The sequence below is a fragment of the Mirounga angustirostris genome, unplaced genomic scaffold, assembly GCF_029215605.1.
Source record: "Mirounga angustirostris isolate CCGP_5_RB_7025 unplaced genomic scaffold, mMirAng1.0.hap1 SCAF_11, whole genome shotgun sequence".
NCBI lineage: Eukaryota > Metazoa > Chordata > Mammalia > Carnivora > Phocidae > Mirounga > Mirounga angustirostris.
Genome location: NW_026991719.1, coordinates 97,074,605 through 97,098,299, shown reverse-complemented (window position 1 = coordinate 97,098,299; position 23,695 = coordinate 97,074,605). Strand labels below are relative to the sequence as shown.

Here is a 23,695-nt window from a genome sequence, read left to right as displayed (position 1 = left end):
TCTTTGGCCCTGACCTCCCCACCCTGAGCTCCAAAATCAAGCATCCAGCTGCCTACCGGACATCTCCACCGGGATAGCACACAGGTTCTCAAACCTTGACACACCTAGAACCCAGTGTTGCCTTTCATCTTGACCACATCAAATTTATTTCTAGCTAGCTATCTAGCTAGCTCCACACCCAGCCTGGAGCCCGACGTCAAATACTTAACCGACAGAGCCACCCAGGTGCCCCTCTTCTGTATTTATTTCAGTAAATGGCACGACTGCTCAGCCGGCTGCCCCAAGCCAGGAACCTGGGATTCCTTATCTGCTCACTCTTACTGCCCTAGCCCATCAGTCATCAAGTACAATCAGTTTTATCTTCTAAATATGGTACTTCTCAGATCCATCTCCTTTTCTACATTCTCAACTGCCACTCTCTTAGTTCAGGCTACCCCCATCTCATGCGTGAATCTTGACCCAGTCCTGTTCTTCCCAGTGCATTCGGAATGCATCTCTAACATTTCAGTGCGGACCACTGACTCCTTCACCGACTTTCTACCACCTATAGGATGAAATCCAAGCTCCTTAGAATGATAGACAAGGCCCTTAAATGACAATTTTCCTAGCATTAAAAGCACCGTTCACCCCCTGCACTCCTTAGCAATATTTCTGTACTTCTATTAGCTCCCCTTATCCCCTCTGAAGACTTTTCATTTATTCAGATGTTTGAGAACCTACTATGTGCCAGACACTGAGGTTACAGCAGTGAACCAAACAAAGAGTCCCTGTTCCCACAGAGCTGAAATTCTAGTTGTGGGGAAGGAACAGGCAAAACAAACAAATGATTATATCAAATACTAAAAGGCAGCGAAGGCTCTGAAGAAAATAAAGGCAGGGAAAAGATACAGGGAGTGCCTGGAGGGTGTTGAAGTTTTTATTAGGGTGGTCCCCGAAGACTCACCAAGAAGATGATGACCTTTGAGTGAAGGTCTGAAGGAAGTGAATTGTATAGTTATCTGCAAGGGCCCTGGGGCAGGAGCTTGCCTGGGGTGTTAGAGAGACAACAAGGAAGCCAATGTGGTGGGAACAGAATGAACAAGAGAGAGAGTAACAGGACAAGGCATCAGAAAAGTAACTGGCGACTAGACCACGACTGGACCCCATAAGGCTGGTAGGCCATAGTAAGTATTTTGACTTGAATTACTGAGTGAGAATGGGAGATGCTGCTGGGTTCTCAACAGAAGAGTGACAGAGCCTTGGGATGCCTGGGTGGCTCAGTCCATCAAGCTTCTGCCTTCGGCTCAGGTCACGATCTCAGGGTCCTGGGATGGAGCCCCATGTCGGGCTCCCTCTCCCTCGGCCCCTCCCTCCCCCCACTCGTGCTCTCACTCTCTCTCTCTCTCTCAAATAAATAAATTAAAAAAAAAAAAAAGAAATTCCCATCCAGGGGCGCCTGGGTGGTTAAGTGTCTGCCTTCGGCTCAGGTCATGATCCCAGGGTCCTGGGATCAAGTCCCGCATTGGGCTCCCTGCTCAGCAGGGAGCCTGCTTCTCCCTCTCCCTCTGCTGCTTCCCCTGCTTGTGCTCTCTCTCTGGCAAATAAAGAAATAAAATCTTTAAAAAAAATAAAAATAAATAAAAAAAAAGGAAGAGTGACGGAGCCTAGTTTATATTTTAACGGGATCACTTTGGTTGCTGTGTTGAGAATGTTCAGTACAGGAGTGGTCTGGAATTTTAAAAGCATTTGGACATAATGCTATGCACGAATTACAAAAATGGTGGGTCAAAACCTATACAAAATGATATAGAGTTTTTTTAGAAAACAAGGCTCACACTTCAAATGATTTCTTCTCTCTTCACAACAACAGCGTATAGATAGTTCTATTTGACTAAGAAGTGATAGTGTCCGAGTACAAAATATCCGTAATGATGTTACTACTGCAGCTACTAATACTAGACGTTTATTGACTGCTTACGTGCCTGTTCCAGGTGAGGAGACTGAGGCTTGGCGACAGGCTAAAGGCTTTGATCAAGGTCATACAGCTAGTAAATGACACATTTTATTCTATTTCATGTGAGTTAGTTGTTTCACGTTCTTTCCTCCAGGAGACTGTGATGCCTGGTGGGGGGGGACTATGTCTTACTCAGCTTCTCTTCTCTCCATCCTCCATAAAACTCTGTAGAACGTAGGAATAAGTTACAACTAGAGAAGTAGCACTAAAACTCAATTTTTTTTTTAAAGATTTTATTTATTTATTTGAGAGAGAGAATGAGATAGAGAGCATGAGAGGGGGGAGGGTCAGAGAGAGAAGCAGACTCCCCGCTGAGCAGGGAGCCCGATGCGGGACTCGATCCAGGGACTCCAGGATCATGACCTGAGCCGAAGGCAGTCGCTTAACCGACTGAGCCACCCAGGCGCCCTAAAACTCAATTTTAATCACTGAAACAAACTACCCAGAAGGTCAGGCCTTGTGGACTATAGATTTTTGTCGTCTCTGACCACGAAGCCTGGCCCTTTCTTGCTCTCGGTTTGGTTCCTGGATCTCATGACTCCAGGCCCCCATAACCCTGAGTCCCCAAACCACAGACTCAGATATGAAAGGGACCTTAAGATATTCCAGTCCAGGGGAGCCTGGGTGGCTCAGTCGGTTAAGGGTCTGCCTTCGGCTCAGGTCATGGTCCCAGGGTCCTGGGATCGAGCCCCGCATTGGGCTCCCCGCTCAGTGGGGAGCCTGCTTCTCCCTCTCCCACTCCCCCTGCTTGTGTTCCCTCTCTCGCTATGTCTCTCTCTGTCAAATAAATAAAAACAAAATCTTAAAAAAAAAGAAGGTTCTAAAAAGATATTCCAGTCCAATGGGGACACCTGGCTGGCTCAGTCGGAGCATGTGATGCTTGATCTCTTGGTCGTGAGTTCGAGTCCCACATTGGGAGTAGAGATTACTTAAAAATAAGATCCTTAAAAAAAGATATTCTGAATCAATAACTTCATTTACAGATGGAAACCCAAGATCCTGAGAGGAAGAGTGACCAAGAGTGACAAAAGCCAGGTGCTCCGCCTCCTGGGCTGCTGCAGTCTGCCTTCCGGGACCCTGCTTCCCAGTGACTCCCTGACCTTGGTCTCTAGGTTCCAAGACGTAAAATGACATGTGCTGTACCTGACACCTACCTAGCTTGTGCCCCCACAGGACACCCCACCCTGCCACCTGTTGCTGCATGGCCCTGGCAAGGACAGTCATTCTCTTTCTCGTCAGACTCTAGCCTCTCTCGTGAACCCCCACCATAAGGGCATTCGATAAACAATACAGAAAAATGTCAGTAATTCCAATGTGTATGTATGTGTATGTGGGGGGGGTAGTTTAAATTAGTGAAGCCTAAATTATGAAATTTTGGGATGATATTCCATTTTATTATATATGACTGAAACCGGATTAATGAAGGGCAGCGAACTAGAGAGACTTTCTGGGCCTACGTGGACACAAGGTCACGTGCATGGATTTTACCATCACACAGGCTTGGATTTGCACCCTCGTCTCTTCCACTCATTAGCTCTGTGATCCTAAGCAAGTTCCTTAACTTCTCTGAACTTCGATTTCCTCATTGCAAAAACGGGGAGAATAATACCTCATATGCTGTTTATATTATTCATTTCCTTACTGAACCCTGGGTTGCTATTATAATTTTAGTGCCGTGCAAATTAATAAGGTTCCACAGTTCTTCATTTTATATATGAAAGACTGTTGTATCTTTCCTCGTTAATCCAGCTCGAAGGGTCAACATTCTTTTTTTAAAAAGATTTTATTTGGGGCACCTGGGTGGCTCAGTCGTTGGGTGTCTGCCTTCGGCTCAGGTCATGGTCCTGGGGTCCTGGGATCGAGCCCCACATCGGGCTCCCTGCTCAGCGGGAAGCCTGCTTTTCCCTCCCCCACTCTCCCTGCTTGTGTTCCCTCTCTCGCTGTGTCTCTCTCTGTCAAATAAATAAAATCTTTAAAAGATTTTATTTTTATTTTTTTTAAGATTTTATTTATTTGAGAGAGAGAGTGCACACAAGCACAAGGGGGGAGGGGCAGAGGGAGAGGGAGAAGCAGACTCCCCGCTGAGCAGGGAGCCCCACGTGGGGCTCGATCCCAGGACTTTGAGATCATGACCTGAGCTGAGGGCAGACACTTAAACCGACGGAGCCATCTAGGCACCCCTAAAGATTTTATTTTCAAGGAATCTCTACATACAATGTGGGGCTCGAACTCACAACCCCGAGATCAAGTTCGCACGCTCTACTGACTGAGCCAGCCAGTGACCCATGGAAGGATCAACGTTGTATGCTTTAACCATATAGAGTCCTATATCAAGGTGAAGGGTGAACCTCTGGGTTAGCCCTTCCTTTTGGGGTACAGAAACAGTCAAGTACATACCAGAGTATGAGAAATAAAACATGAAATGGACAAGCTGAGTCTCCCAGCCTGGAGTTTCAGGAGCCAAAATGGTCAGGGGTCTTCGGTGAATGTCTTACTTTAAAATGTTTCCCCGGACACTGTTGCGACCTGATCTCCTGTCCTTCTCACCCCGCTGATAAAGCACCATTGCCAAACAGGTATTAAAAGCTTCCTTTCCGGGGCACCTGGGTGGCTCAGTTGTTAAGCATCTGCCTTTGGCTTAGGTCATGATCCGGTCCTGGGATCGAGCCCCGCATCGGGCTCCCTGCTCAGCAGGAAGGCTGCTTCTCCCTCTCCCACTCCCCCTGCTCGTGTTCCCTCTTGCTGTCTCTCTCTCTGTCAAATAAATAAAAATCTTTTAAAAAAAAGGAAAGCTTCCTTCCCCTTAGAAAGAATCTGCCTAGTCATAAGACTTGAAGTTCCTCCTGCTACTGTAAGACTGACATAATGAAAAGAGACTATGTTCATGCAGGAAATTAACCTTCTTATTCTGTTATGAAATCATATGATTGATTTATCTTCTGCTGGTTTCCAGTAAAACTACAAAAAAGCCCTGAGTCATGAGTCAAGGTCATCATTTTGTAACCTGGTGCGGTGCCCCCCACCACAACTAAAACAAAAAGACACTAAGCAAGTTACATGAGTTACAGAACAGGGCAATTATAATCAACTTGTCATGAATCAAGGGCCACCTATATTCAATCTTAGGACCTTAACCATCTTCCAAATGTCTACTTCACTCTACCTTCACCGCCAAGCCATCATCGTTGCTGACCATTATGGACCATTATGCAGCTCCCTTTTGGTCTCCTTGGGACAGAGAGTTTGAGACTCCTCGCCTGGCCCCTTTATAGTCCATTCTCTAAAATTTGCCAGAGATTTTTTTTAAAAATCACATCTTTTTACTCATCTGCTTAAAATATTTTAATGGCTTTATAGAACACTTAGAATAAAATCTACATTTCTTAGTGTTACCTGTAAGCTGTAGTGGTAAATATTTAACAACTGATTCTCTGGGGAGAAAAAAAGCCTTGAGTTGTAGCATTTGCCAATTTCAATGGTGTCAATACTCCCACATGGCCGATTTCAAGCTACCAACTGTGAGGTTCACCAGCTCCGGGATTTCCTGCCATTTAACAATCAGCTTTCCCAGGGCAGCTGGGTGATTCAGTCGGTTAAGCGACCCACTCTTGATTTAGGCTCAGGTCATGATCTCAGGGTCGTGAGATCGAGCCCCGCATTGAGATTCTCTCTCCCCCTCCTTCTGCCCCTCCCCCCGTTCATGCTCATGCTCTGCCTCTCTCTCAAGTAAGTAAATAAATAAATAAACTCTTAAAAAAAAAAATCAGCTCTCCTGAGCCAAGAGGAGCTGGCTTTAGCCACACTACTGGAAGGTTATAAGCCCTACACGATCTGCCCCTGCTCACCTTTTCAACGTGAGCAAGAGATTGACACGGTTTCGTAACCCATCCACACACCTCCAGTCTCTGCCCTCTCCAGCCCATCCTCCACACTGCAGCCAGCTACCATTCCAAACTCACCAGATGCTGTCACTGCTTTGCTGAGAAACCTTTACCAACTCCCAGTTTTCTAAGAAAAGTTTTCCAAAGAGAAACATAACAGAATTCAAAACCCTCTATAGTTTGGCGCCCACCTGTCTTCCCAGGATTATTTTCCATTACCAGCCTGTGATGGTTCATTTCATGTGTCAACTTGGCTAGGCCATGGTACCCAGATATTTGGTCAAGCACCAGTCTTGATGTTGCTGAAAAGGCTTTTTTTTCAAATCTTATTTATTTGACAGAGAGAGAGAGACAGCGAGAGAGGGAACACAAGCAGGGGGAGTGGGAGAGGGAGAAGCAGGCTCCCCACTGAGCAGGGAGCCCGACGCGGGGCTCGATCCCAGGACTCTAGGATCATGACCTGAGCCGAAGGCAGACGCTTAACGACTGAGCCACCCAGGCGCCCCACTGTAGAGGTATTTTTAAGACGAAATTAACATTTTTAATATATTTTTTTACTTTAAGTTTTTATTTTTTTTAAAGATTTTATTTATTTATTTAATTGACAGGGAGAGAGAGAGAGAGAGACAGCATGAGAGGGAACACAAGCAGGGGGAGTGGGAGAGGAAGAAGCAGGCTTCCGGCTGAGCAGGGAGCCCGATCCCAGGACTCTGGGATCATGACCTGAGCTGAAGGCAGTCGCTTAACCAACTGAGCCACCCAGGCGCCCCTTAAGTTTTTATTTAAATTCCAGTTAACACACGGTGTTATATTAGTTTCAGGTGTACGATAGAGTGATTCAACACTTCCATCCATCACCTGGTGCTCATCACAAGTGCCCTCCTTCATCCCCATCACCTATGCCCCCTCCCTCCACCCTCCCCTCTGGTAACCATTAGATTGTTCTCTAGAGTTCAGTCTGTTTCTTGCTTTGACTCTCTTTTTCCCCTTTGCTTGTTTGTTTTCTTTCTTAAATTCCACATATGACTGAAATCATACGACATTCGTCTTTCTCTGACTGATTTATTTTGCTTAGCATAATACTCTCTAGCTCCATCCATGTCTTTGCAAATGGCAAGATTTCATTCTTTTTTATGGCTGAATAGTATTCTATTGTATATGTATGGGTATTTATATATATATATATATACCCATACACATATATATATGGGTATTTATATATATATAAAAATATGGGTGTGTGTATATATATATATACATATATATATATATGTATATATATATATATATATCTCACCTCTTCTTTATCCATTCATCAATTGATGGACACTTGGGGTGCTTCCATATCTTGGCTACTGTAAATACTGCAATAAACATAGGGGTGCATGTATCCCTTTGAATTAGTGTTTTGTATTTTGGGGGTAAATACCCAGTAGTGCAATTGCTGGATTGTAGAGTAATTCTATTTTTAACTTTCTGAGGAACCTCCATACTTTTTCCAGAGTGGCTGCACCAGTTTGCATTCCCAATGCCTGGCATGTGACTCTTGATTTCAGGGACAGGAGTTTAAGCCCCACGTTGGGCCTAGAGTTTACTTAAAAAAACAAAACAAAACACTTTTTATTGTAGAAAATTTCAATCATATACAAAAGGGGTAAAATGAACACAAAGTTCCATCACCCAGCTTCAACAATTAGCAACTCATGGCCAATCTTTTTTCATCTCTACCCCTATGAGACATCATTTCAATTCATCTGTAAATATGTAATTATGTTTCTCTAAAATATAATGGCTTCTTCTCTAAAATATAAATATATATAATACCATTATCACACCTAAAATTATAATGCCTTAATATCACGTATCCAGTGTTCACATTTCCTTCATTGCCTTGTAATTATTTTATAGCTTCTATGTTTGAGTCGAGGTTCTTTCTCTGTCTTGTGCTCTCTTAGCTACTTGTTTGGACCTCTGCTTTGGGACAATCTACCTAGTATGAGTTACCTGCGTGCAAATCTGGGCTGGCAGCCTATGGGCCTATGGGATCAGGCACTAGGCCTTCCTTCTGTCCTACCTCTTCAGGGTCTAACGCCCCTCATTTCACATAGCAGGCACTCATCAAATGTCAAATCAAATTCCCCTCAGTATCTGTGTCACTGGTAGCTTTTCCCAAATACAACTGTTTTCTTGTGATCAGGCTCAAATAAGCCACATGGATGGTCATGAAGCAAAAAAATGAGTGATATTTCCCGAGTGCTAGGTGTCAGGCACTATGCTGAGCCCGTGACACCTACATCTCATTTAATCCTCACAAAAGCCTCGTGAAATAGGTAGTATGACCTTATCAGCCCTATTTTGCAGATGACAAAATAGAGTCTGTGAAAGGATGAATCTCCAAAATCACAGAACATGAGACAAAGCATCAGCTTGAATTTGGGTCTCTTTGACTCATAATCAAGCTCTATCCCAGTCAGCTCCACTGTCTTCTGATACCCAGGACTGAGAATACTCTCTTAGCCCTTGGCACACTTACTATACAATCATCACTGAATGTGGCTACCACAGCGTGTACCCGGAATGAATTCTCTAGGCGGAAACTGGAACTCATGGTAGTTTTTTAAAAGAGTGAAAAAAAATTTTTTTAAGTCGTCTCTACACCCAACGTGGGGCTCGAACCCACGACCCTGAGATCAAGAGTAGCGCTCTTCACCAACTGAGCCAGCCACACGCCCCGGAACTCATGGCGTTATTGAATAAATGCCACTATCCGTGTCAGACTAAAGGACTGTAAAGGCAAGCACAGATTCCTGGCTGTCCCCTGCTATGGACACTGTTTCTGTGCGCACAACATTCATTATGTTGAAGCCCCCGTGTGATGGTATGTGGCGGTGGGGCCTTTGGGAGGTGATTAGGTCATGAGGGTGGAGCCTTCATGATGGGACTGGTGCCCTCACAAGGGGAGACACCAGAGAGATGATCTCTCTCACTCCACCGTGTGCAAACCAGGATGAGGGCTCTTTCTTTTTAAGATTTCATTTATTTGAGAGAGAGATGAGAGCGCACGCACAGAGGGAGAAGCAGGCTCCGCAATGAGCAGAGAGCCCAACATGGGGCTCGATCCCAGGACCCTGGGATCAGGACCCGAGCCGAAGGCAGACGCCCAACCGACTGAGCCACACAGGTGTCCCCTGGAAGACGGTTCTCACCAGACACCCAGTCAGCTCCGCTGTAATTTATTTTTTATTTTATTTATTTCTGCCGGCACCTTGATCTCGGACTTCCCCAGCTTCCAGAACCGTGAGAAGTGTCTGTGGTTCAAGCCAGCCGGTCTATGGTATTCTGTGATTGCAGCCCAGACAAAGATACCCCCAAAGGAAGAAGGAGTGCAAATGACACATACCAGTGTTTCTCAACCCTCAGCTGCATATGAGACTAACCGGGGAAGTTTTTCAAAACCATCCGGGATTGGGATCCACCCCCAGAGACTGTGATTTAACTGACCCGGGGTGAGGGCTGGACATGCACAGTTTCGGGGCAAGCTCCCCAGATGATTCTGGCGTGCGGACAGGGTTGACGGTTGCTGCTGCAGGCACGCCACTGCACGAGGCAGCTCAGGGTCTGACTCTGACAGCACGTGGGCCACTCACTAGCCTCAGTTTCCTCATCTGTAAAATGGGGTAATCAGAATATCCACCTTATAGGAGTGCTGTCAAGATTAAATGAAATCCGGGCGCCTGGGTGGCTCAGTGGGTTAAGCGTCTGCCTTCGGCTCAGGTCCTGGGATCGAGCCCCGCATCGGGCTCTCTGCTCAGCGGGAGGCCTGCTTCTCTCTCTGCCCCTTCCCCCACTTGTGTTGTCTCTCTCTGTGTCAAATAAATAAAATATTAAAAAAAAAGATTAAATGAAATACATGTAAAGTGTCTCAAACAGCATTCAATGTATAGCAAGCGCTACAAAAGTAACCGTCATGATGAATGCCATTATTATTTATTATCTAAACTTGGAGAAGAGACAAGGACACTGAAGACCAAACTGACCCACTGGACTGGCGTGTGAGACTGACATTTGCCCAAACTGTATCTTACTAGTAAAGAGAAACAAAACGTGTCAGGCTGCTAGTCACGAGGACCTGAACTTACAACTTCCCTCCACATAAACGCGAGCAACTATCCCGTACTCTCTAGTTCAGGCCCACCGCTCCCAGGACAGGCGTGCCGCAGAACACGCCATGGCACCATCTAGAAAGACCCAGAGAAGCCAGCTCTTCAGTCTGGCTCTGCCCCTATCTGGACGACCTTGCTCAGCTCCTGAAGTTCTTTGAACCTTGGTTTCCTCCCATGTCAAGTGCGCAGACTGGAACTAGATGCCCTGAGGGCCTTTCTGGCTCCTTTCTGGCTCTCTGCTCATTGCGGAGCCTGCTTCTCCCTCTGTGTGTGCTCTCTCATCTCTCTCTCAAATAAATAAATAAAATCTTAAAAAAAAAAGAACCCTCATCCTCGTTTGCACACGGTGGAGTGAGAGAGATCATCTCTCTGGTGTCTCCCCTCGTGAGGGCACCAATCCACCATCCTCTGATGCATACTACTGGTCCTACTCCATGCTCCTTCCTGCCTCTCTGCTCAGCTAAGTCTCTCTGAGTGATCAGAATACACATTGCTGTTGGTTGGTTGGTTGGTTAAGTGACTGCCTTCAGCTCAGGTCATGATCTCAGGGTCCTGGGATCGAGCCCCACATCGGGCTCCCTGCTCAGCGAGCAGTCTGCTTCTCCCTCTCCCTCTGCCCCTCCTCGCCCCCGCTCGTGCTCTCTCTCTCTCAAATAAATAAATATTAAAAAAAAAAGAATACATACCGCTTCCTCAGGGACATCTTCTCAGACCTCGCAGACTGTCAGGAGCCTAATAAACATTTTTTTTTTTAAGGATTTTATTTATTTATTTGAGAGAGAGAGAATGAGAGACAGAAAGCACGAGAGGGAAGAGGGTCAGAGGGAGAAGCAGACTCCCCGCTGAGCAGGGAGCCCGATGTGGGACTCGATCCAGGGACTCCAGGATCATGACCTGAGCCGAAGGTAGTCGCTTAACCAACTGAGCCACACAGGCGCCCCATATTTTTGGTCCCTCTGTACGTCCCCTTCAGGGTACATGACACAGTTTGTAATGATTTAGTGCATAATTATTTCTGCCACGTGTATTCTCCCCACCCCGCCTCCAGGACCAGAAATCCCATGAGGGCAGTGATCGTGTCTGTCGTGTTTGTGGTTTTATCCCCGAAACCTACCAACATGCCTGGCACACAGTATGTGCTTAAGACATATTGAAGGAAAGAAGGAACAGACCTGCAGTACATGAAAATGAAAGATAAATATTTCAAAGCAAAGCACGTGATTATTTCTCTGAAAAAGTCCATAGAGGCCTTCCAAAAGAGGTAACATTTTAGGTTGTTCATCCTTTCCACGAGCACTGAAATAAGTCAACAGTATTTCTAAAGATGTAAAACTCATACACCCTTTGACCAAAGCAATCCTATTTCTAGGAATTTATTCTCCAGATATATTTGTCCATGTGGGAAATGATGTGTGTGTTACAAGGATTTTTGTTGCGGCATTGTTAGTAACAGCAGAAAATCGGAAATAATCTAAATGTCCACCAATAGGGGGCTAGTTAAAGAAAGAGTTCATCGTACCGTGGAATACTATGTCACCATTTAAAAATATGTGGCGGCTCCATCTAACTGATATGGTGCCATCTCCAAGATACATTTTGAGGTGGAAAAAAAACGGTGCAGAAGAGTCTATGTAGCTGATGATCTAAAAACGGAAAGAACATGAATGTGCACGTTTATGTGTATCTCTGCATAGGCCATCTTTGGAAAGATTCAGACGAGATACTGGGAAGTGCTGTCTGCAGAGAACAAAGGTCAGGGAAGACCTACTTTTCAACGTATACTCTTTGCACCTTATGGATTTTCCACCATATGCCTATATTACCTATGCAGAAGGTAGAATAATTTAATTTTAAAAGAAAATGAGGGCACCTGGGTGGCTCAGTTGGTTAAGCGACTGCCTTCGGCTCAGGTCATGATCCTGGAGTCCCGGGATCGAGTCCCGCATCAGGCTCCCTGCTCGGCGGGGAGTCTGCTTCTCCCTCTGACCTTCCTCCCTCTCATGCTCTCTGTCTCTCATTCTCTCTCTCTCAAATAAATAAATAAGATCTTTAAAAAAAAAAAAAAAGAAAATGAGAAGACAAGCCACAGACTGGGAGAAAATATCTGCAAAGGACACATCTGATGAAGGACCATTATCCAAAATATACAAAGAACTCTTAAAACTCAACGATAAGAGGGGCACCTGGGTGGCTCAGTCTTTAAGTGTCTGCCTTTGGCTCAGGTCATGATCCCAGCGTCCTGGGATGGAGCCCCGCATCGGGCTCCCTGCTCGGCGGGAAGCCTGCTTCTCCCTCTGCCACTCCCCCTGCTTGTGTTCCCTCTCTCGCTGTGTCTCTGTCAAATAAATAAATAAATAATCTTAAGAAAAAAAAAAAACTTAAAAAAAAAAACTCAACGATAAGAAAACCCAATTAAAAAATGGGCCAAAGGCCTTAACAGCTCACCAGAGAAGATATACGGGTAGCAAATAAGCATATGAAAGGATGCTCCTTATCCCATGTCATCAGGGAGATGCAAATTAAAGCAACAATGAGATACTGCTACAAGTGTATTAGAATGGCCAATATTAGAACGGTCAAAATCCAGAACACTGACACCACCAAATGATGCTGAGGCTATGGAGCCATCTGAGGATGCAGAGTGGATTTCATTCACTGCTGGTGGGAATGCAAAATGGTACGGCCACTTTGGAAGACAGTTTGGGGGTCTCTCATAAAACTAAACATACTCTTACCACAGGGTCTAGCGATTGCACTGATCAGATCAGACCTTGGGATTTACCTAAAGGAGTTGAGAACTTATGTCCACACAAAAGCCTGCACGTGGATGTTTAAAGCAGCTTTGTTTACAATTGCCAGTGCTTGGAAGCAACAAGATGGCCTCTTTCAGTATGGGAATGGAGAAATAAAGTAGATCCAGACAATGAAATATTACTTAGCATGAAAAAGAAATAAGGCATCGAGGGGCGCCTGGGTGGCTCAGTCGGTTAAGCGACTGCCTTCGGCTCGGGTCATGATCCTGGAGTCCCGGGATCGAGTCCCGCATCGGGCTCCCTGCTCGGCAGGGGGTCTGCTTCTCGCTCTGACCCTCTTCCCTCTCGTGCTCTCTGTGTCTCATTCTCTCTCTCTCAAATAAATAAATAAAATCTTAAAAAAAAAAAAAGAAATAAGGCATCGAGCTATGAAAAGACCTGGAGAAACCTTAAATGTGTCTTCCTACGTGAAAGAAGCATGTCTGAAAAGTCTATATAATGAGGGGCGCCTGGCTGGCTCAGTCGGTAGCGCATGTGACTCTTGAGCTCAGGATCGTGAGTTTGAGCCCCACATTGGGGGTAGAGTTTACTCTAAAAATGAGAAAAAAAGTGTATATACTGTATGATTCCAACTATATGGACACTCTGGAAAAGGCAAAACTATGGAGACAGTAAAAAGATCAGTGTTTGCAGGGGTTTGGGGGGACAATGAGTAGGCAGAGCACAGAGGATTTAGTGAAAATCCTCTGTACACTAGAATGATGGATATATATCATTATACATAGCATGTCCAACACCGCGAGTGAACCCTCAGGTAAACTATGGACTTTGGGTGACAATGATGTGTTAGTGTAGACTCGTCAGTTGTGATAAACTTTACCCCTCTGGTGGGGGAGACTGTGCGTGTGGGGGGGCTGGGGGTGCATGGGAAATCTCTATACTGTTCTCTCAATTTTGCTCTGAACCTAAAACTGCTCGAAAAAATCAAGTCTTAATTTAAAAAAGAGTATTTAAGAGGAAAGACGAAAGAAAAGGGAAACAAGAGGAGTCTTCTAGCTGGAGCAAACAGGAGCTCAGAACCTCTCGATTGTTATCGGAAACAACTTTTATCTTCCGTAGACGCGTAAGACACAACCTGAAGACCAAGCTGCCCACTTCCCAAACCATCTGAGGCAGTTGCTAGGAAGCTTGTCTTTTGGCCCATCCCCAATAGTCAAACAGGCCAATCGTGTTGGAGTAAAAGGACCTTTCTTTTTTTTTTTTTTTAAAGATTTTATTTATTTGAGAGAGAGAGAGCAGGAGCAGGGGGTGTGGGAGAGGGAGAAGCAGACTCCCCACCGAGCAGGGAGCCCGACTCCAGGCTCGATCCCAGGACCCTGGGATCATGATCTGAGCCGAAGGCAGACGCTTAACGACTGAGCCACCCAGGCGTCCGGTAAAAGGACCTTTCTGTCCTGGGAACCACATGGCTCAAGTTTCTCTTGGCAGAGCCAGACCCCCAGGAGCTGTCCTTGCATAGCTGGGAAGCGCCCTGGCTCCGAGGTGGGGGTGTCTGCACACGTGGGTGTGGGCGACTGTCCCCAGCATGGGCCGCCTGCCAGCCACCCTCCAGCCCTGCGGCTGCACACGCCTCACCTCTCAGCAGACCAGGGGTCCAACTCGTGGCCCAGGAAGCCCGCGGCAGCGGTAACGGTGGGGAAGCGAGCCAAGGGCCCGCAGGTTAGCGTTGTGCTTGGGGCGAGAGAGGAGACCGCTGGCTGGCGTGTGTGCACGCCGGGTGGGGAAACCAGACTGCAGGAAGCCGTTGAGAGGCGAGTGGAGCCGTTCAGGCCAAGGCCAGGGGAGCCGCTTACAGAGCAGCAGTAACCCCGAAGCGCCCACTTCTAGTGTCCCCCCGAGGGGGGCTCAGGGAAGAGACCGCACGGGCATTTTCAGGAGGCTGGCAAGATACAGATTTGGGCAGTGCTTGCAAGGGGTGGCCTCTAGCTCAGTGCCTGTTCAGCTCACCGAACGGATGAATAATGAGCTCCCCTCCCTTCCCGGCTCAGCATTATCTATAGAGATGGAGGGTCCTTTGAGGTTTTGTGAGGCTAGCTAGAGTTCCTTTGTGCTTCCAGCAATCATGGAAAACACAGAAACACACCTGGGCTGGCTTTTGTGGTTCTAATCAGGCCCCCGGAGCCATGCCTAGATTCTGAAGAGATGCTTCAGGAACAATAGAACTGGCACCTCGGCCGCACCGAGTGTCGGTCACGTGCCCAGCTCTGTATCTGCGTGAAGCCGTGTCGGGGCTCCGTCCCGTGTGCCAGGGCGGCAAGGCGCTCACGCCCCTGGTTTTCAGATGAGGAGGATGAGGCTCAGGGAGGCCGGGCAGCTCACCCGGGTTCACGCGGCGGGGGAGGGGCAGGGCCGGCATGCAAAGCCCGCGCCCTTGACCGCACCGCCCTTGACCGCACCGCCCTTGACCGCACCGCCCTTGACCGCACCGCCCTTGACCGCCGAGCACCTGTGCCCGCTGGAGCTTTCTGATGAGCCCAGCTGTCAAAACCAAACAAGCACGGGGAAAGGAGGGGACAACCGGGGCTGCTTGCGTTTCCGAGCTGGCTTGAGGCCAGCTGGGGGGAGGTGGGGGTCCCTCAGCAGGACCTACTGTCTCTCCTGGCTGACAGCAGGCCTCTTCTGGGACCTTTCTTTCCCTTTCCCCTACCCCCTTCTTCACCCCCATTGCGGAGGGGGTGGGTGGGTGAGCGGGGGGGGGGGGGGGATGTCAGCTCCCATCCCAGCTGCTATTACTGCTGGGCTGCAGCCCAGAGAAGCCTGCTTACCACGGGGAGGCCATTTGGCTTCCCAGCCTTGATCGCTTGAAGGAGTAAGCCAGCTCAGGTCAGGAGAAAAGGACGGAGTGATTTTACAAGAGTGGTATTAGGCAGGCTCCTCCCTCCTCCCTCCTCGCCTGTCCTCTAGGGACAGTCTTGTTTCCATGATCAACAACTGCCATCCCTCAAGTATTTAGGGCACTCTACCTTTTGGGAACACAAGGGGGAGAGTTCTCCTTTCCCTACACCCAAACAATGAAGCTCCGACAGAGCCACCTGGCCTAAGGGAAGTCCAGACATCTACCTGGATCCGAAAAGTGTCTTTTTTTGCAGACTGCCAAGGCAATGCTATGGACAGAGGCAGAGGTTAGTCCCCAGAGGGGCCAGACCCCAAAGTAAGCCCGCACACCGCAAGGAGTTGAAATTGCAACAAAGTAAAGGTAATGTTCCCATCCTCTCCCACCCTCCCCAGAGCTTAGAACTCAGCAGTGTTTGCACTTCGGTACAGGTGAGGCGGCTCTGCTGGGAAAATGGGGCTCTGTCCCTACTGAAAATAGATGCTATGTCAACCAAGAAATGTTGAGCTAGGCAGAAAACCTGAAACCTGTTAGCACTTCTTAGGAGGTGTGGTGATAATTTACTTTTCCCTCCTGGGATTTTGTGCCTTCTCCCCAGGGGCTCGGAGAGCCAGTGGGGTTTTCTTCCCAGTGCCCTCCAACAACCATGGTCAGTTTGTGGCCGGCCAGAGGGCCGTGGCTGCGGAATGATCTATGCTCCTCATTCCGATCTGCTGGCTTCCAGCCTTCCATTGTCAGGCAGCCAGGGACTAAAAGTGGGCCCTGGTTTTCTGAAGACTGCCCCCCCTTTTAATTTGAGTTAACCATTTCCTGACCAAAGCCAGGCTCTTGCCTGTCCATTTCTGAGCTTGCCCATTATTGTTGGGTTTTTTTTTTCCCCCAACCCCTCTTGCACTGAGCCTGAGAGCTCCCAATTGCCAAGGTCTGGTCTCCTCCTTTCTCTTCCTCTACTCCTGTACCCAGGGCAAGGGAACGGAAAGAAATGAACTGATTACCTAGCATCTAGGAGCAAGGCACTGTACTTCCTTCCAGGGGCCGGAGGTAGGAGAGACAGGTGTTCAATCCCAGCTCCACCACTTCCTGGCTTTATGGCTGTTGGGCAAGTAACTGACCCTCTCTGTGCCTCATTTCCTCATCTAGAAGATAGGAATAATACCGGCACTTATTCCATAGGGTCGATAGAGAGGATGAAATGGGATAATAAACTGCCTTGCCCATATTAAATGACAAATAAATGGTAGTTACTATCAGGTTTTTGTAATTTCTCAATCCCAGGGAAGGCTTTCCTTTCATTCCCTCCTCCTGACATATTTTGCCCCCACCCTTACCCATGACGAAAGCCTCCCCATCGCAAGAGAGCACAGATTTAGGCCCCATTCATTTACCTTGGGTCACCTTTGCTGAAATCAACAAACAAAACAAATAGAAATTCTATGATGCTGTGATGTGTCAAGCACTTGCAGGCACCACGCAAAGCAGTGGGAGGTTGCCGTGAAGAGGGGCTGTACATCAAAATGGTTTTCCTTTGTCCTTTGCGCCTATTTGCCTATGTTGAAATAGGCACAGCTGTTTGGGCTGCAGGACGCAGAACCTGACCGCTAAGGTAGGTGAAGGAAGATAGTGTGGAATCAGAGCGAGGATGAGAGGCACTTTGAGAGAGGGGACTAGCAGAGGTTTACCTAGGGCAGCAGGCCGGGGGAGGGGAAGGCTGTTCTTACCTTCACCATGGGTAGGGATAAGCACAGGACTTGGAGCTCGCCCCACAGCAGCTAAGGTTCAATTCTGTGCTCACAGACCGTGAGATCTCCTAAGCCGGCCCTGAACTTCATTTATTTTTTAACAAGTATCAAGTGCCTGCTACATGAGGCTACGTGCTGTGGGGATATACAAATGGGTAAGCCATGCCTCCCAAAGGCAGAGAGCTTGCAGAATCAAGGGAATCGTGGCACCGAAGATTATAACACCAGGAAGCATGTGACGGGAGCCAGAAGAGAGCCATAGTGCGCGAGTGAGCTATGGGCATTCAGAAGGGGGTGGTGCTGAGACGGGGTGGAGACAATGGTGTGGACACTGGAGAAGGTGGGGCACGTAGAGAAAGGCCAAGGAAATTAAACTGGCTGGCTCAGAGGCCCTTTCTAGACTAAAGGCATCATTTAAAAGGGATTACTCACCCACAAAGCTCTTGCAACAAAATAACTATACCCTGGGTGTGTGTGTGTGTGTGTGTGTGTGTGTGTGAAAGTGAAAAGAGTCTCTGCAAATATTGATAGAGCACATTGTGAGTTAACTCGGCTTCTCTTGCCCCACAGTCCCCTCCTCCTCTGTGGTCTGGAATGCCCCCACTGTGGTTCTGCAAGGGCGAAACACCTGCCTTTATCCATCAGGATAGGATAGTTGTTTTGGGGGTGGGGAAAAAGCCAACTCATTTATCAGACAAAACCAACAGATATATGCTACCTTCAGTCAGAAGAGGCAGCCACCGAGGCAAATCTCAGTGGAGCCTTTAAGATGAAGACAAATACTCCAGGTGGAGATGACAGGAATGTGAAATACACTCATTTATTCTTTAGGGGGCTGGGAGGGAGGGGACGAAGATCGTTTTGGCGGAATTGGAGGCTTGAATAGAGCAGAGTTTATAAAAAGGCGTCTTTTAGTTAGCCCACGCAAGATTCGACAATTTGTATTTGCCAACATTGAAAAATTGGGAGATTTTACATAAAAATCGGGATTTTCCTCTCCCTTGAAAAACTGGGCCCACATTTCAAAATGGCATCCAACCCTTGGAGAAGAGGAGCTGGTCTTGCTTTGCCTCCACTGGCCTGCTTTATTCCTTCCTGCTATCGGTATTTAGATGCTAATCACACTTCGCAAGCACAGAGCAAGTTAGCTCTCCAGAATGCTTTGCAAGCCAAAAGCCTGTGATGGCTCAGAAATGCCGGTTTCCTGGTGTTTTTTTTTCTTCCTGTTACTGCCAAGTTCTTGTTGGCATTTGATTTTGCAACAATTAATATATTTGATTTTGCAACAACTAATATAAGACCTCTGTGCAACGAGGGTGGCAAAGTGGGTAAGGGCCACATGCCAGGCCAAGGGGCAGGGCCGCAGCCTTTCCTCTCTTGGGGCAATACAGTAGGACAGAACACAGGCCGATCTTAAGAAAATTAGTCTGGCAGGAGCCACGGGCTGGGGCTGGAGGGATTGAAGTGAGTACTGACCTTGGAGACAAGCTACCCGGTCTTAAATCTCAGCTCAGGTACTGGGCGGGTGGACTTGGGCAGGCTACAGACCCTTTCAGTGCCTCTGTTTTCTCATCTGTAAACTGGGCTTGATATGAATGGTACCCATCTCGTAGGGTTGTTTTAAAGATTCCTTGAGATAATGAGCATAAAGCACTTAGCACAGTGCCTGGTACATTAGTGCTCCATGCTTATGGTCATTTTTATTTATTTTTATTTTATCTTACCTTTATTTTATCTGTCAGAGAGAGCACGCACAAGTAGGGGAATCGGCAGGCAGAGGAAGAAGCAGACTCCCCGCTGAGCAGGGAGCCCGATGCAGGGCTCGATCCCAGGACCCTGGGATCATGACCTGAGCCGAAGGCAGACACTCAACCGACTAAGCCACACAGGCATTCCTTATGTTCATTTTTAGAATTAATCCTGGAGACCAATGAGAGGATGGCTGCCATAGCCTGGTTAGGAGTTAACAGGTCCTAGATTAGGGCAGGGACAGCGACTCAAAGAAAGACCAGTGTGGGAGGAGTAGGCACCAAGAACCAACTGGGCTCAAGGTTGCCTGGGGGAGGGGCAAGAGGAAGAGTCAAAGATAAATTCTGGGGGCGCCTGGGTGGCTCAGTTGGTTAAGCGACTGCCTTCAGCTCAGGTCATGATCCTGGAGTCCCTGGATGGAGTCCCGCATCAGGCTCCCTGCTCGGCAGGGGGTCTGCTTCTCCCTCTGACCCTCCCCCATCTCGTGCTCTCTCTGTCTCAGTCTCTCTCTCAAATAAATAAATAAAATCTTTAAAAAAAAAAAATTCTGGCCTTCCAGCCTGGGTGACTGGGTGGTGGGGCGATGGTACTGAAACGAAAACTCTGGGCAGCAAATTTCAGGGGAAGGAGAGGTCAGTTTGATACACCTTAAGTCAGAGGAGACAGCGTAGAGGTGCTCGCCAAGATGGTGCCGCGCAGCAGGCAGTGAGAAGTGTTGGGTCGGGGCTGAGGATGTGGAGTTGAGCATGAGAAACCAGGAGGATGCCCAGTCTGGCGAGGGCAGCCTGAGGTGTTAAGCATCTCTGTTTGAACAGGGCTGGGGCCTCTCTTCGCTCAGGGACTGTGTGTATTCTGCTCGGTCAGCTGTGCCCCTTGGATACTACCTTTGTCCTTCAGTTTATGTACTTTCAGTTCAAATGCTGACCTGGCCCAATCCTGCTTTGCCTTGTGAGTCTTGATGGGGTCAAAGTCCCCTGGGGTAGCGAGCAACAGGTGGACACTTGGTTTTATATTTGATGAAATGGAGACACCTAACATGGGCCACAGGGGAGGGTGCCAGAGTTGCGGGGTGTGGGTGGGGGCAGGGACACCAAGCTTCTGCCTGGTGCTTCCCACCTGATCCTCTCCGAGGGCCCACCGGGGGCTCCACGGCTCCCACATTCTCGGCTGCTCCCTGGAGTTTCAAAGCAGCTTTCCTCCCTCTCTCTTCCACATGCACCTGTCCAGAGAACCTTTTGCTCAGGACTCCCTGGTCCTTAGTTGGGGCCCGCAGATTAATCAGACAAATTAACCTCCATCAATATTTCACCCTTCCCGCCGGTGCTCTCAATACACTAAGCGCTGCCGCCATTTCAGGCCCACGCTCTGGGCCAGGCGTGGGAGATAATGAAGATGAACAGCCCAGGCCATACCTGAAAGAGCTTGAGCCACGAGGCACTGAAGCGCGGTGAAAGCGGGGTCCGAGAAAGCACACCAGCTGTGTGTGTGGGGGGGCACCTCATTCCATTTGTGCACAGGGCTGATCCACCCGCACCCCTTTCCCTCCAGAAACCGTTGCATCAAAACACGCACATACATAATTTATTTCCCTCTCCATTCTCTAGCATGCCAGCCAGGAACCAGGGCAAGAAAAAGAGAAAGGAATAAAATGAGTGGAAGCATGGTGAAGGAAGGGCTCAGCTAGTTAAACAAGACTTCTGATTATTGTCATTAATGTTTGAGTCACAACCTGATGTGGCGTTAAATGGGCAGACTGTGTGTGTGTGTGTGTCTGGATAAAAGCGTATTAGGAGAATGAGACATTCAGACAAAGTGGCCAGTCGGTGCGAGAGCTGGGAAGATTCCCCGTCTAGCTGGTTATCTAACAGACACCTGACATTGATTTGCTTCCTGATGGGCAGCGCAAGGAGGAAAGCCAGGGGAATGCAAATATTACCATTAAGTGTGCTCAGTTCTGAGCAGCCTGGCTGCCCTGCAAAGTTCCCTCGTTATAAATTCTGCTGGCAAACCTTGCCGGCTCCCATTGAGGGGAGACGGCTACTAAAGCTCTCTCGGAGAAGCTGGATTGTGTGCTTTGCAGGAAAAAAAAAAAACCCACAGCAGAATTTAGGGTTAGCCTGCTGTTTCCGGGCTCCTTGTCCTCTAAACTGAAGGTGTATTTCAAGCAGGGATTAAGGAGGATGTTGACTGGACAGAGATCACTGGCCGCCAGGCTTAGCCCCTCAGAGGGCTCAGAAACGCTCCATTTACTGCAGCGACATCTAATGGCCAGAGGAAGTACTGCACGTTCTCTTTGAAAAGCAGCCTGCGGTTCTAGAGAGTTTTTTTTTTTTTAAATAGGGTGGACGAGGTATTATGATGTTTATTAACGCCTGTAAAATAACACTTTGGCCGCAACCCTAAGAATTCACTTCCTACATCTTTGGATGGTATTTGTGATGTTATTCATAATTGGATGCTGATCATATTTTATGAAAACCATGCAATTACCTCTTTGGGATTTTTTTTTTTATAACCACCATGACTTTGCATTTATTTTAAAGCATCTTGTTGAAGCTCTGTGTATCTATTACGAGAAGGTTTCCATACCAGGGAAAAGATGATCAAGTTTACTTCCAAATACCCACTTCTAGTGTATCTTACCCCGGTTTATAGTAGAGTGTTGTGGTTAAAAAAAAAAAAATTGAAAAGTGATAGTAATCACTGCTGATGATTGTTGAGGAGATGAACCACTCACTCACAGCTGGTGCAAGTGTAAACTTACAACCTTTCTGGAGTGCAAAGTTCATTAAGAGCCTCAGAATTATTTTTATCTTTTTTAAATTTTATTTTAAAATTTATTTTAAGTAGGTTCCACACTGGGCGAACTCATGACCCTGAGATCAGGACCTGAGCTAAGATCAAGAGTCAGATGCTTGGGGTGCCTGGGTGGCTCAGTCGGTTAAGCGTCTGCCTTTGGCTCAGGTCATGATCCTGGAGTTCCAGGATCAAGCCCCACATCAGGCTTCCCGCTCAGCAGAGAGTCGGCTTCTCCCTCTGACCCTCCCCCCTCTTGTGCTCTCTCTCTCTCTCAAATAAATAAATAAATAAAATCTTAAAAAGAAAAAGTCAGATGCTTAACTGAGTCACCCAGGTGTCCCAGAATTATTTTTATCTTGTGACCCGTAAGTCGATTTGTAGGAATATAGCTGAAGGGGGCCATCACAGATGTGAAAAAAATACAAGGGTTTTCACTGCAATATTCTCATACTGAAGAATTAGAAATAGCCTAAGTATTTAAAAACTGAGAAACTGTTATTGAATGCACAGTGGAGGCAGAGATTGAAGTTCTGCAGCCACAAACCAAGGGATGCTTAGGGCAACGAGAAGCTAGAAGAGACAAGGAAGGATCCTCCCCTACAAACGTCAAATGGGTCCCGGCCCTGCCAACACCTTGATATTAAAATTCAAGCCAGCAGAACTTTGCGAGAATAAATCTTTGTTTTAAAAAAATATCTATGGGACATCCAATATGGTGGAATATATTTTTTTAAGATTTTATTTATTTATTTGTCAGAGAGAGAGAGAGGGAGACAGCACAAGCAGGGAGAGTGGCGGGCAGAGGGAGAAGCAGGCTCCCCGCTGAGCAGGGAGCCTGATGCGGGGCTTGATCCCAGGACCCCGAGATCATGACCTGAGCCGAAGGCAGACGCTTAACCGACTGAGCCAACCAGGCGTCCCTATATGGTGGAATAGTACGTGAAAATTTAAAGAGGTATTCTCGGGGTGCCTGGGTGGCTCCGTTGTTAGTCGTCTGTCTTTGGCTCAGGTCATGGTCCCAGGGTCCTGGGATGGAGCCCCGCATCGGGCTCCCTACTCTGCGGGAAGCCTGCTTCTCCCTCTCCCACTCTCCCTGCTTGTGTTCCCTCTCTCTCACTGTCTCTGTCAAATAAATAAAATCTTTAAAAAAAAAACCCTTCCATATACATGTATCATATATATTTATGCACACACACATATATATACATGCACACACATTCAAACATGCAGAAAAACCATTAATCATAGTGCATAGGTGTTGGGTTTATAAGTAATTATTTTCTTTTTTATACTTTTCTGTGTGTCCCAAATATTCTATAGTCTATGTACATCACTTTTTTTTATTGTGGAAAAACATTCATACTACACTTGATCTTAGCCAAAAGGCCGAGAAGTGATTGTGGTAAAAACATACATAACATAAAATTGACCATTTTAAGGGTATGACATGTACATTACTTTTAAAATTAGGAATAATGGGGGCACCTGGGTGGCTCAGTTGGTTAAGCAGCTGCCTACGTATGGCTCAGGTCATGAACCCAAGGTCCTGGGATGGAGCCCTGCATGGGGCTCTCTGCTCAGCGGGGAGCCTGCTTCTCCCTCTCCCTCTGCCCCTCCCCCCAACTCATGCACTCTCTTGCTATCTCTCTCTTTCAAATAAATAAAACCTTTAAAAAAAAATTAGGAATAATAGTTTTTGTGAATAGGTGCGCACTAAGCAGGTGC

General features: G+C 47.3%; 1 protein-coding gene and 1 pseudogene across 4 annotated transcripts in view; both read right to left on the bottom strand.

Moving 5' to 3' along the window:
* SLC25A43 (solute carrier family 25 member 43) overlaps nt 1-23,695 on the bottom strand; it is a 42,306-nt gene that overhangs the window by 5,441 nt on the left and 13,170 nt on the right. The window lies entirely within an intron of this gene.
* LOC123851859 (U2 spliceosomal RNA) lies at nt 23,278-23,368 on the bottom strand (annotated as a pseudogene).